Raw genomic sequence first — 7,035 nt, 5'->3', positions numbered from 1 at the left:
TTGAAGTGCGCAAAAAGCAAAAGTTTGAAGCGCGCGTCTGAGGCGAAATCCGCTTGTTTGTTTGCACGATGCTGATGTTGATCGAGCATTCATCGAGAGAGTTACTGCATCGGAGCGAGGATCACCCTTCAGGTAGTGTGTGTGTAAGATCTTTACACTTGCACTTTTCTTATATTTCAAGACGCAAGTATTTGACATTTTGGGAATGTAATAAATATTGACATGACAATCAATTTGAAACCCTTACAGTTGCATATTCGTTTTCAGAATGGGATTTTTCCTGTTAACAGGATTTCTTGTTTTTCTGACTTCCTTTTCTGACCTTATACTTACCTCAAGTTGCCTTTTGGGACATACATGCATACATTCGTACATAACATATCATTCATATTTCAGCAACATATAAAATAAACAATAATGATAATAATAATAATAATATTAAATCAAACACAGCTCTGGTATCGGAATAGTATCGGTATCGGCCGATATCCAAATTCAGGTATCGGGATCGGATCGGAAGTGAAAAAATGTGGATCGGTGCATCCCTATCTGAGGCGTTTAAAGACTCCATTTGTTCATTATTTATTTCTAAAGAAACACGAAAATGTATAAAAGGCTCCATTACCTTGTATCTTATGTTATGGCCCCGTAGAAGAAGTTTTTGTAAAAATAGGCTAACGATTGCGTCATAACCACGCGACTCTCTGTCACACAGTAGAGAAATTACCGAATGGACAGGAGGAGAAGCTCGCGGGTAATCGGGGGGACGTGGAGGCAAAATGACAAAATAATGAATTAGAATACTTAGCAAAAGTTTCTCCTGCTCCTAGCTCATGGACACCTCCTACTCACACTCTCCGTCTCTGCAAGTTTCGGAAGGGAATGATTCAGATTTCTCTTGGCACAGCTACTAGAAGACAGACGGGTTGCTCATGTCACATCTACGTCGTCAAGCTCAGTTTGAGTCTATGCAGTACGCTCAGCCATCAGGAAGTGAGTGCTTCTAATTGACTTCACTTTTCTCTGTTGAATCCAATTGTGTCCATTTCTTTTACTGTCTATGGTTATCAGTAGGTGTCTCAATAAGCTTCCTAGGCAGGGTTCCCACTGGTCCTTGAAATCCTTGAAAGTTTATGAATCTGAAAAAAAGTTCCATATATATATTATATAGTTCTCATTTGTAAGTTGCTTCGGATAAAAGACCTGCTAAATGAATAAATGTAAAATGTAAATGTGTGTCAGGGCTCCAGACTAACTTTTCCACTGGTTGCACTGGTGCTACCAACTTTCTCAGTTGGTGGCACCAGCATATGATTTGGGCGCACTTTTTTTTTTGCTACATGCCATGGGCTTAATCAATGCATGCTGATGAATAGTGGTCTTAATCTGACGGTATAGTGGTCTTAAAAAGACTGACAGTGACACAAGACCGGGGGCATGGCCCCCTGAAAGATTTTTTTTTACATTTTAAAGATCAATTCATTAATCTGGTGCACTTTGAGTCACCCGAATCCGCTGTTAAAAATAAATAATCCAACCACCCAAACCTATGATATTCTTTGATTTAGATATCTGCATCTGATCATCACATTAACATTTTTCAAATTCTCAGTGTTAGGCATGATAATATGGTAAAATATCACACTGAAGTAGGCTGATTTAAAATTAGCATTTATTTAAAATAAAAGTTCTTCTTTTGGCAAAATTTAATTTTCTTAATAGCCTAAACAGAGGCTTTAATCCCTTCAAACTTAAATTGTCAATGTTTCATTACATCACTGTTGGAAAACACTCTTATCAGAATAACTTTTTTTACATTTATAAAGGGCAGTTTTCCCCATAATTTTATTTAATGTATGCTCCATCTTTCATTTCAAGTTCTTAAGTTTGATCAATACATTCAATTTGAATAATAAGACACTAGGCTGTTACCAATCAAATTCAATAATTTACATAGAAAAACTGCAACTGTATCAAATGAGATTATGAGATTGTTTTAAATATTTTTTTGAATATACAAATAAGGAATGTTGAAAAGAATGATACTTTAAAACTAAACCGCCAGTAGGTGGCGGCAGGTGACCGTCTTAATGAGACCCGCAGTGACGGATTAATTGACAGCTGCTGTCAAACTCTAAAATGGAGAGTGACTGGAGTGACGCAAGTAGCTTTGCAACAGAGCTGTCATTTGAAGTCGAGGACTTTTCTCCCCCACCTTCACCTGAAGTGGAGGAGGGTGAATTGTTTGTGGACACAGGGCCAGAGCCATATCAATTCGAGCCGCTGGCTCAAACTGCGGTCTTAACTCCCGCATCGCAATCGGCATCCGACGATGCTAGCGAAGCAGCCGCGCAAGGGAGAATGGGGCCAGTGTCTGAGTGGTAAAACATTAGCATTATGGCTAAATTAGGCTAATGCTCATAGCAAATGCTAACAGAACTATCAAAAAATTTAAACCCATGCATTTAGGTTAATTTTGGTATGATTTAGTGTTAATTGAAAAAGAAAAATTGTGTTATGGTTTACAATTACAGTCTTATATTCAGTCATTTTAGAGATTTTAAAATGTTTATAAATACTATACAAACTTCTGAGGTAATTTTCTCCAGGATTATTATTACTATTACGTTATTATTATTCCTCACAGGGTCACAAGACGACATAAAGTATGCATCTGATGAGTTTTATTGAGTTGATGTCAATAGCGCGCGCTCTCTGTAGGCATATTCACATTTTGCCGCTATGTGAAAAAATCCAGCAAAATGTGCCAGCGCGTTTGTCGACTCCAGAGGATTAACTTTAGCCTAACCATAAATTGTGATTGATGATCGATGATTGATGATCACTCACATCAAGACGCCGCTGCGGTGGTGGAGTCCATGCAGGAGGAGCAGCGTTTGGCACTGCGTCGCTTTTCAGCGCAAGCTGTGTGGAGAAGCCCATTTCCACCTCTATTGTGTTGGAGAAGCAATCCCGCACGAACAACTATGCTAATTAACTACCTAGGCTACACAAAATAATCTAAATAACTATATAAATGCTATGCTAAATAGATGCTAAAATACTCTATCCTGATCGTTTTCAATACTCGCAATTCCAACTCCTGACTCGCTACAGTGGTTTTGACGAAACAAGATGGTTCTTATACTGCCAAGGGCGTGGTAGCTTGTACCAAGGGCGTGATGAGCTGGAACCTGCTTACGTCACGCAGTACCGCAAACATCCAGTAGGAAAATTCAACTGCAGTAGCCACCGTTTAACCTGAAGAGGGCAGCACTCTGATGTTTTTACACCATATATTGTAGAATTAAAACACTTTATACCCAAATGTCAAAAGTTACTTGAATAAATGAACAGCACTAATAAAGCCCCATTCTTCCAGATCATTAGGCAAGGCAAGGCAAGTTTATTTATATAGCACATTTCATACACAATGGCAATTCAAAGTGCTTTACATAGAAGAAATTAAAATAATAAAAAGAAATAAGAATAATTAAAACATACAAGTTTAGAAAAATACAAAATAAAATACAGTACAAACAGTCGGACGAACATTGGCACAGTGCTCATTCAGTAAATGCATAGTTAAACAGATGTGTTTTGAGTCTGGATTTGAATGTGACTACAGTAGGAGCACATCTGATCTCCTCTGGAAGCTGGTTCCAGCTGCGGCTGGCATAATAGCTAAAAGCGGACTCGCCATGCTTAGAGTGAACCCTTGGTATTTCAAGCTGATATGATCCTAATGATCTGAGTGATCTGTTGGGTTTATATTCAGTGAGCATATCTGCAATGTATTGAGGTCCTAGGCCATTGAATGATTTATATACCAGTAATAATACTTTAAAATCAATCCTAAATTTAACTGGGAGCCAGTGTAAAGACCTGAGGACTGGTGTGATATGTTCATATTTTCTGGTTCTGCTCAGAATCCTGGCGGCAGCGTTCTGTATGAGCTGCAACTGTCTTATGGTCTTTTTGGGAAGGCCAGTGAGGAGTCCATTACAATAATCCACCCTGCTGGTGATGAAAGCATGAACAAGTTTCTCTAAGTCTTGTCTGGAAACAAAGCATCTTATTCTTGCAATATTTTTCAGATGATAGTATGCTGATTTAGTTATTGCTTTGACATGACTACTGAAACTAAGGTCTGACTCTAGTGTCACACCAAGATTCCTGACTTGATGTTTAGTTGTTTGACCCCTAGAGTGAAGGTATGCGTTCACCTTGAGAACTTCATCTTTGTTTCCAAACGCAATGACTTCAGTTTTGTCTTTGTTTAACTGAAGAAAGTTTTGACACATCCAACTGTTAACTTCATCAATGCATTGGCACAGGGAGTCAATGGGGCTGTAATCGTTAGGCGATAGGGCTAAGTAGAGCTGTGTGTCGTCTGCATAGCTGTGGTAAGCAATTTGGTTCTTTCTCATTATTTGGCTCATTGGGAGTAGGGCTGGGCGATATGGCCAAAATTTCATATCCCGATATAGCTCATTTGATATCCCGATAACGATATACATAACGATATAGCAATTTTTCTGTTAATTCAGTTCATGAATAGTCTACCGTAAATCCTCTAATATTGGCCTGTATTCCATTACCGGCCGGGTCTCTAACATTGGCCGGTCTCGCTGTTGGCGGAGGTAAATAATTATTAGAACCAATGTTTTTCTGGGCAGGCCACAACATTATGCTTGTGATAGTAACATGCAAATACCACAGGGGGGCAATGTTTGCTAACGAATCCAAGCCATAGCTACAGTAGCCTGGTCATGTCAATCACTTCGCTCTTGACTCGCACGTGACGTGAGACTTCAGTCACCGGCAGGCTAACGTTGTTTACCATGGCAGCCGCGGAGCCAAAGAGGATTTTTGGCGAAAATCTATTTTTTAACCCCCTGGGTTCGACAATCGCGCCGGCGCGATAGGTTTTTTTTTTCTTATAAGTGCAAAAGAGATTCAAAATATTCTGTTGACTTTGATCTTAATTACGGAGAGCGCGCGCTATTCAAAAGCAAATAATCTGAGGCAATCCACGCAAACCTGTGACAGTGAACACCCACAATCAGTTGGATATGTTCACTTTCAGGTTCACCTCGTTTTCATTTCGAGGAGCAACGGATCCGGTTGAGGAATAGGTCAGTTCTATATTTGCTTTGTTCTAATCGCAATCTGTACACGCAAAAAGACTGTTTAAATATGAATCGCGTTTCTCTCTCTCTCTCTCTGTGTGTGTGTGTGTGTGTGTGTGTGTGAATGAATGAATGCACAGATGCGCGCTGTTGTGGAGCTACTAACGGGTTGGGTTGGCTGGTCATCTAGTTGAGAATTAACTTACCCTGGTCTGAACCGCGTTTACTACCGTCTTCCTCCATGTTTGTTTATGTATTGCAGCGTGCATGGGCATGCCGTGAGGTTAATTCTGCCGTAAAACGCCTTATCGTGGCGTAAACGATAGAGCCTTATATAAAACGATAGACATTTTCTATCGTCCAGACGATATATTTCGTCATATCGCCCAGCCCTAATTGGGAGCATATACAGGTTGAACAGGAGTGGTGCAAGAATTGAGCCTTGAGGGACTCCGCATGTCATGGATGTCCACTCAGACTTATGGTCTCCTATACTCACATAATAACCTCTCCCATCTAAGTATGACCTGAACCATTTTAGGACTACAGGGTTTTTCCTGGGTCAAAATTGGTCTTCGGTGGTGGCTGACCGACATGGTCATCCACACACAGCAAAGAGTACTCTAGTACCCACATGATCCGCAAGCCCAATATTGACAATAAATGTTAAATTTAAAATAAATACAAAGAAACAGTTTGTGATTTTTTTCTTAAAGAAAAGAAAGTAATTAAATGAACAAATATGAAAATAAAACAAAACATAGACTTAACTGTATAAATTATACATTGATACTCATTAAAGCTAAAGTTATCAGTGAAGAGCAGTGAGTGATTTTCTCTTTGCATTTTGTTGTCTTATTAGGGATAGTTCTCCTAAAAATTCAAATTATCATAATTTACTCTCTCAAGTTGTTTTAAACTCGAATAAGTTTCTTTCTTCTGTTGAAAATAAAAGTTATTTGGAAGATTGTGGGTAACCAAACAGTTGATGTACCCCAGTGACTTCCATAGTATATTCTCCTATGAATGTCAATGGGGATCAGCTACTGTTTGGATAGCCACATTCTTCAAAATATTAATATTAGAAAAATATTAGAAAATATTAGAAGGAAATTAATAGAGGATTGGAACAACATTAGAGTGCATTAATGATGAGATCATTTTTATTTTTGGGTGAACTATCCCTTTAAGGACAAGCGGCAGCGTGTTTACTATTACTATACTGTCTCTTTAAGAGTTGCGCGCGACGCGTCTAATATACACGCATTTGACAAGCAGATTTTCTCTCAATTTTCTCAAGTTTGCTTTCACTTTAGACATAACCGACTTTGTTTATATAAACCTTGTGTGTATTTGACAGTATTAGCACAATAAGACTCGAAAGATAACTTAGTCCAGTATCCAGGCGCTGGTAGACAGGCTTTTAGTGCATGTGAGCTTCACAGCACACGTCAGAACAGCGCATCAGCACGCGAATTAAATGTTTAACCGACAAGGCATTAAAGCACATGCAAATTATGAACTGCAGTGTCCCGTTCCGCTGCGTTAACATTTATGTGAACATATGGCGCGTTGTTTAGTATGTTGGGAGGCGCCAGAACAGATATAATGCACGATTCTACGATATTTCTTCAAAAGCAGATCGTGGAGACATTTTAATCGTCCACGATCAAAAATCGTCATATCGCACACCCCTAAAAAACCACTTCAAACTGGATAGATTTTTTTTTGCTTTTATTTAAAGTTATGTCAGCTGCATGTGCGGAATGCTTGTCACAAGCTGTAAGAGAAGATAAGGCAACTTTTTTTGACTGCAATTCACACCCAGCGCTAATTCAGCAAAAATATTCTCCGAATGCACCACGTGAAACATGGATTCGGTCTTCCGACCTTTAGGATCAGT

The sequence above is a fragment of the Rutilus rutilus genome, assembly GCF_951802725.1.
Source record: "Rutilus rutilus genome assembly, chromosome: 14".
Taxonomy (NCBI): domain Eukaryota; kingdom Metazoa; phylum Chordata; class Actinopteri; order Cypriniformes; family Leuciscidae; genus Rutilus; species Rutilus rutilus.
This window is presented reverse-complemented; position numbering follows the sequence as displayed.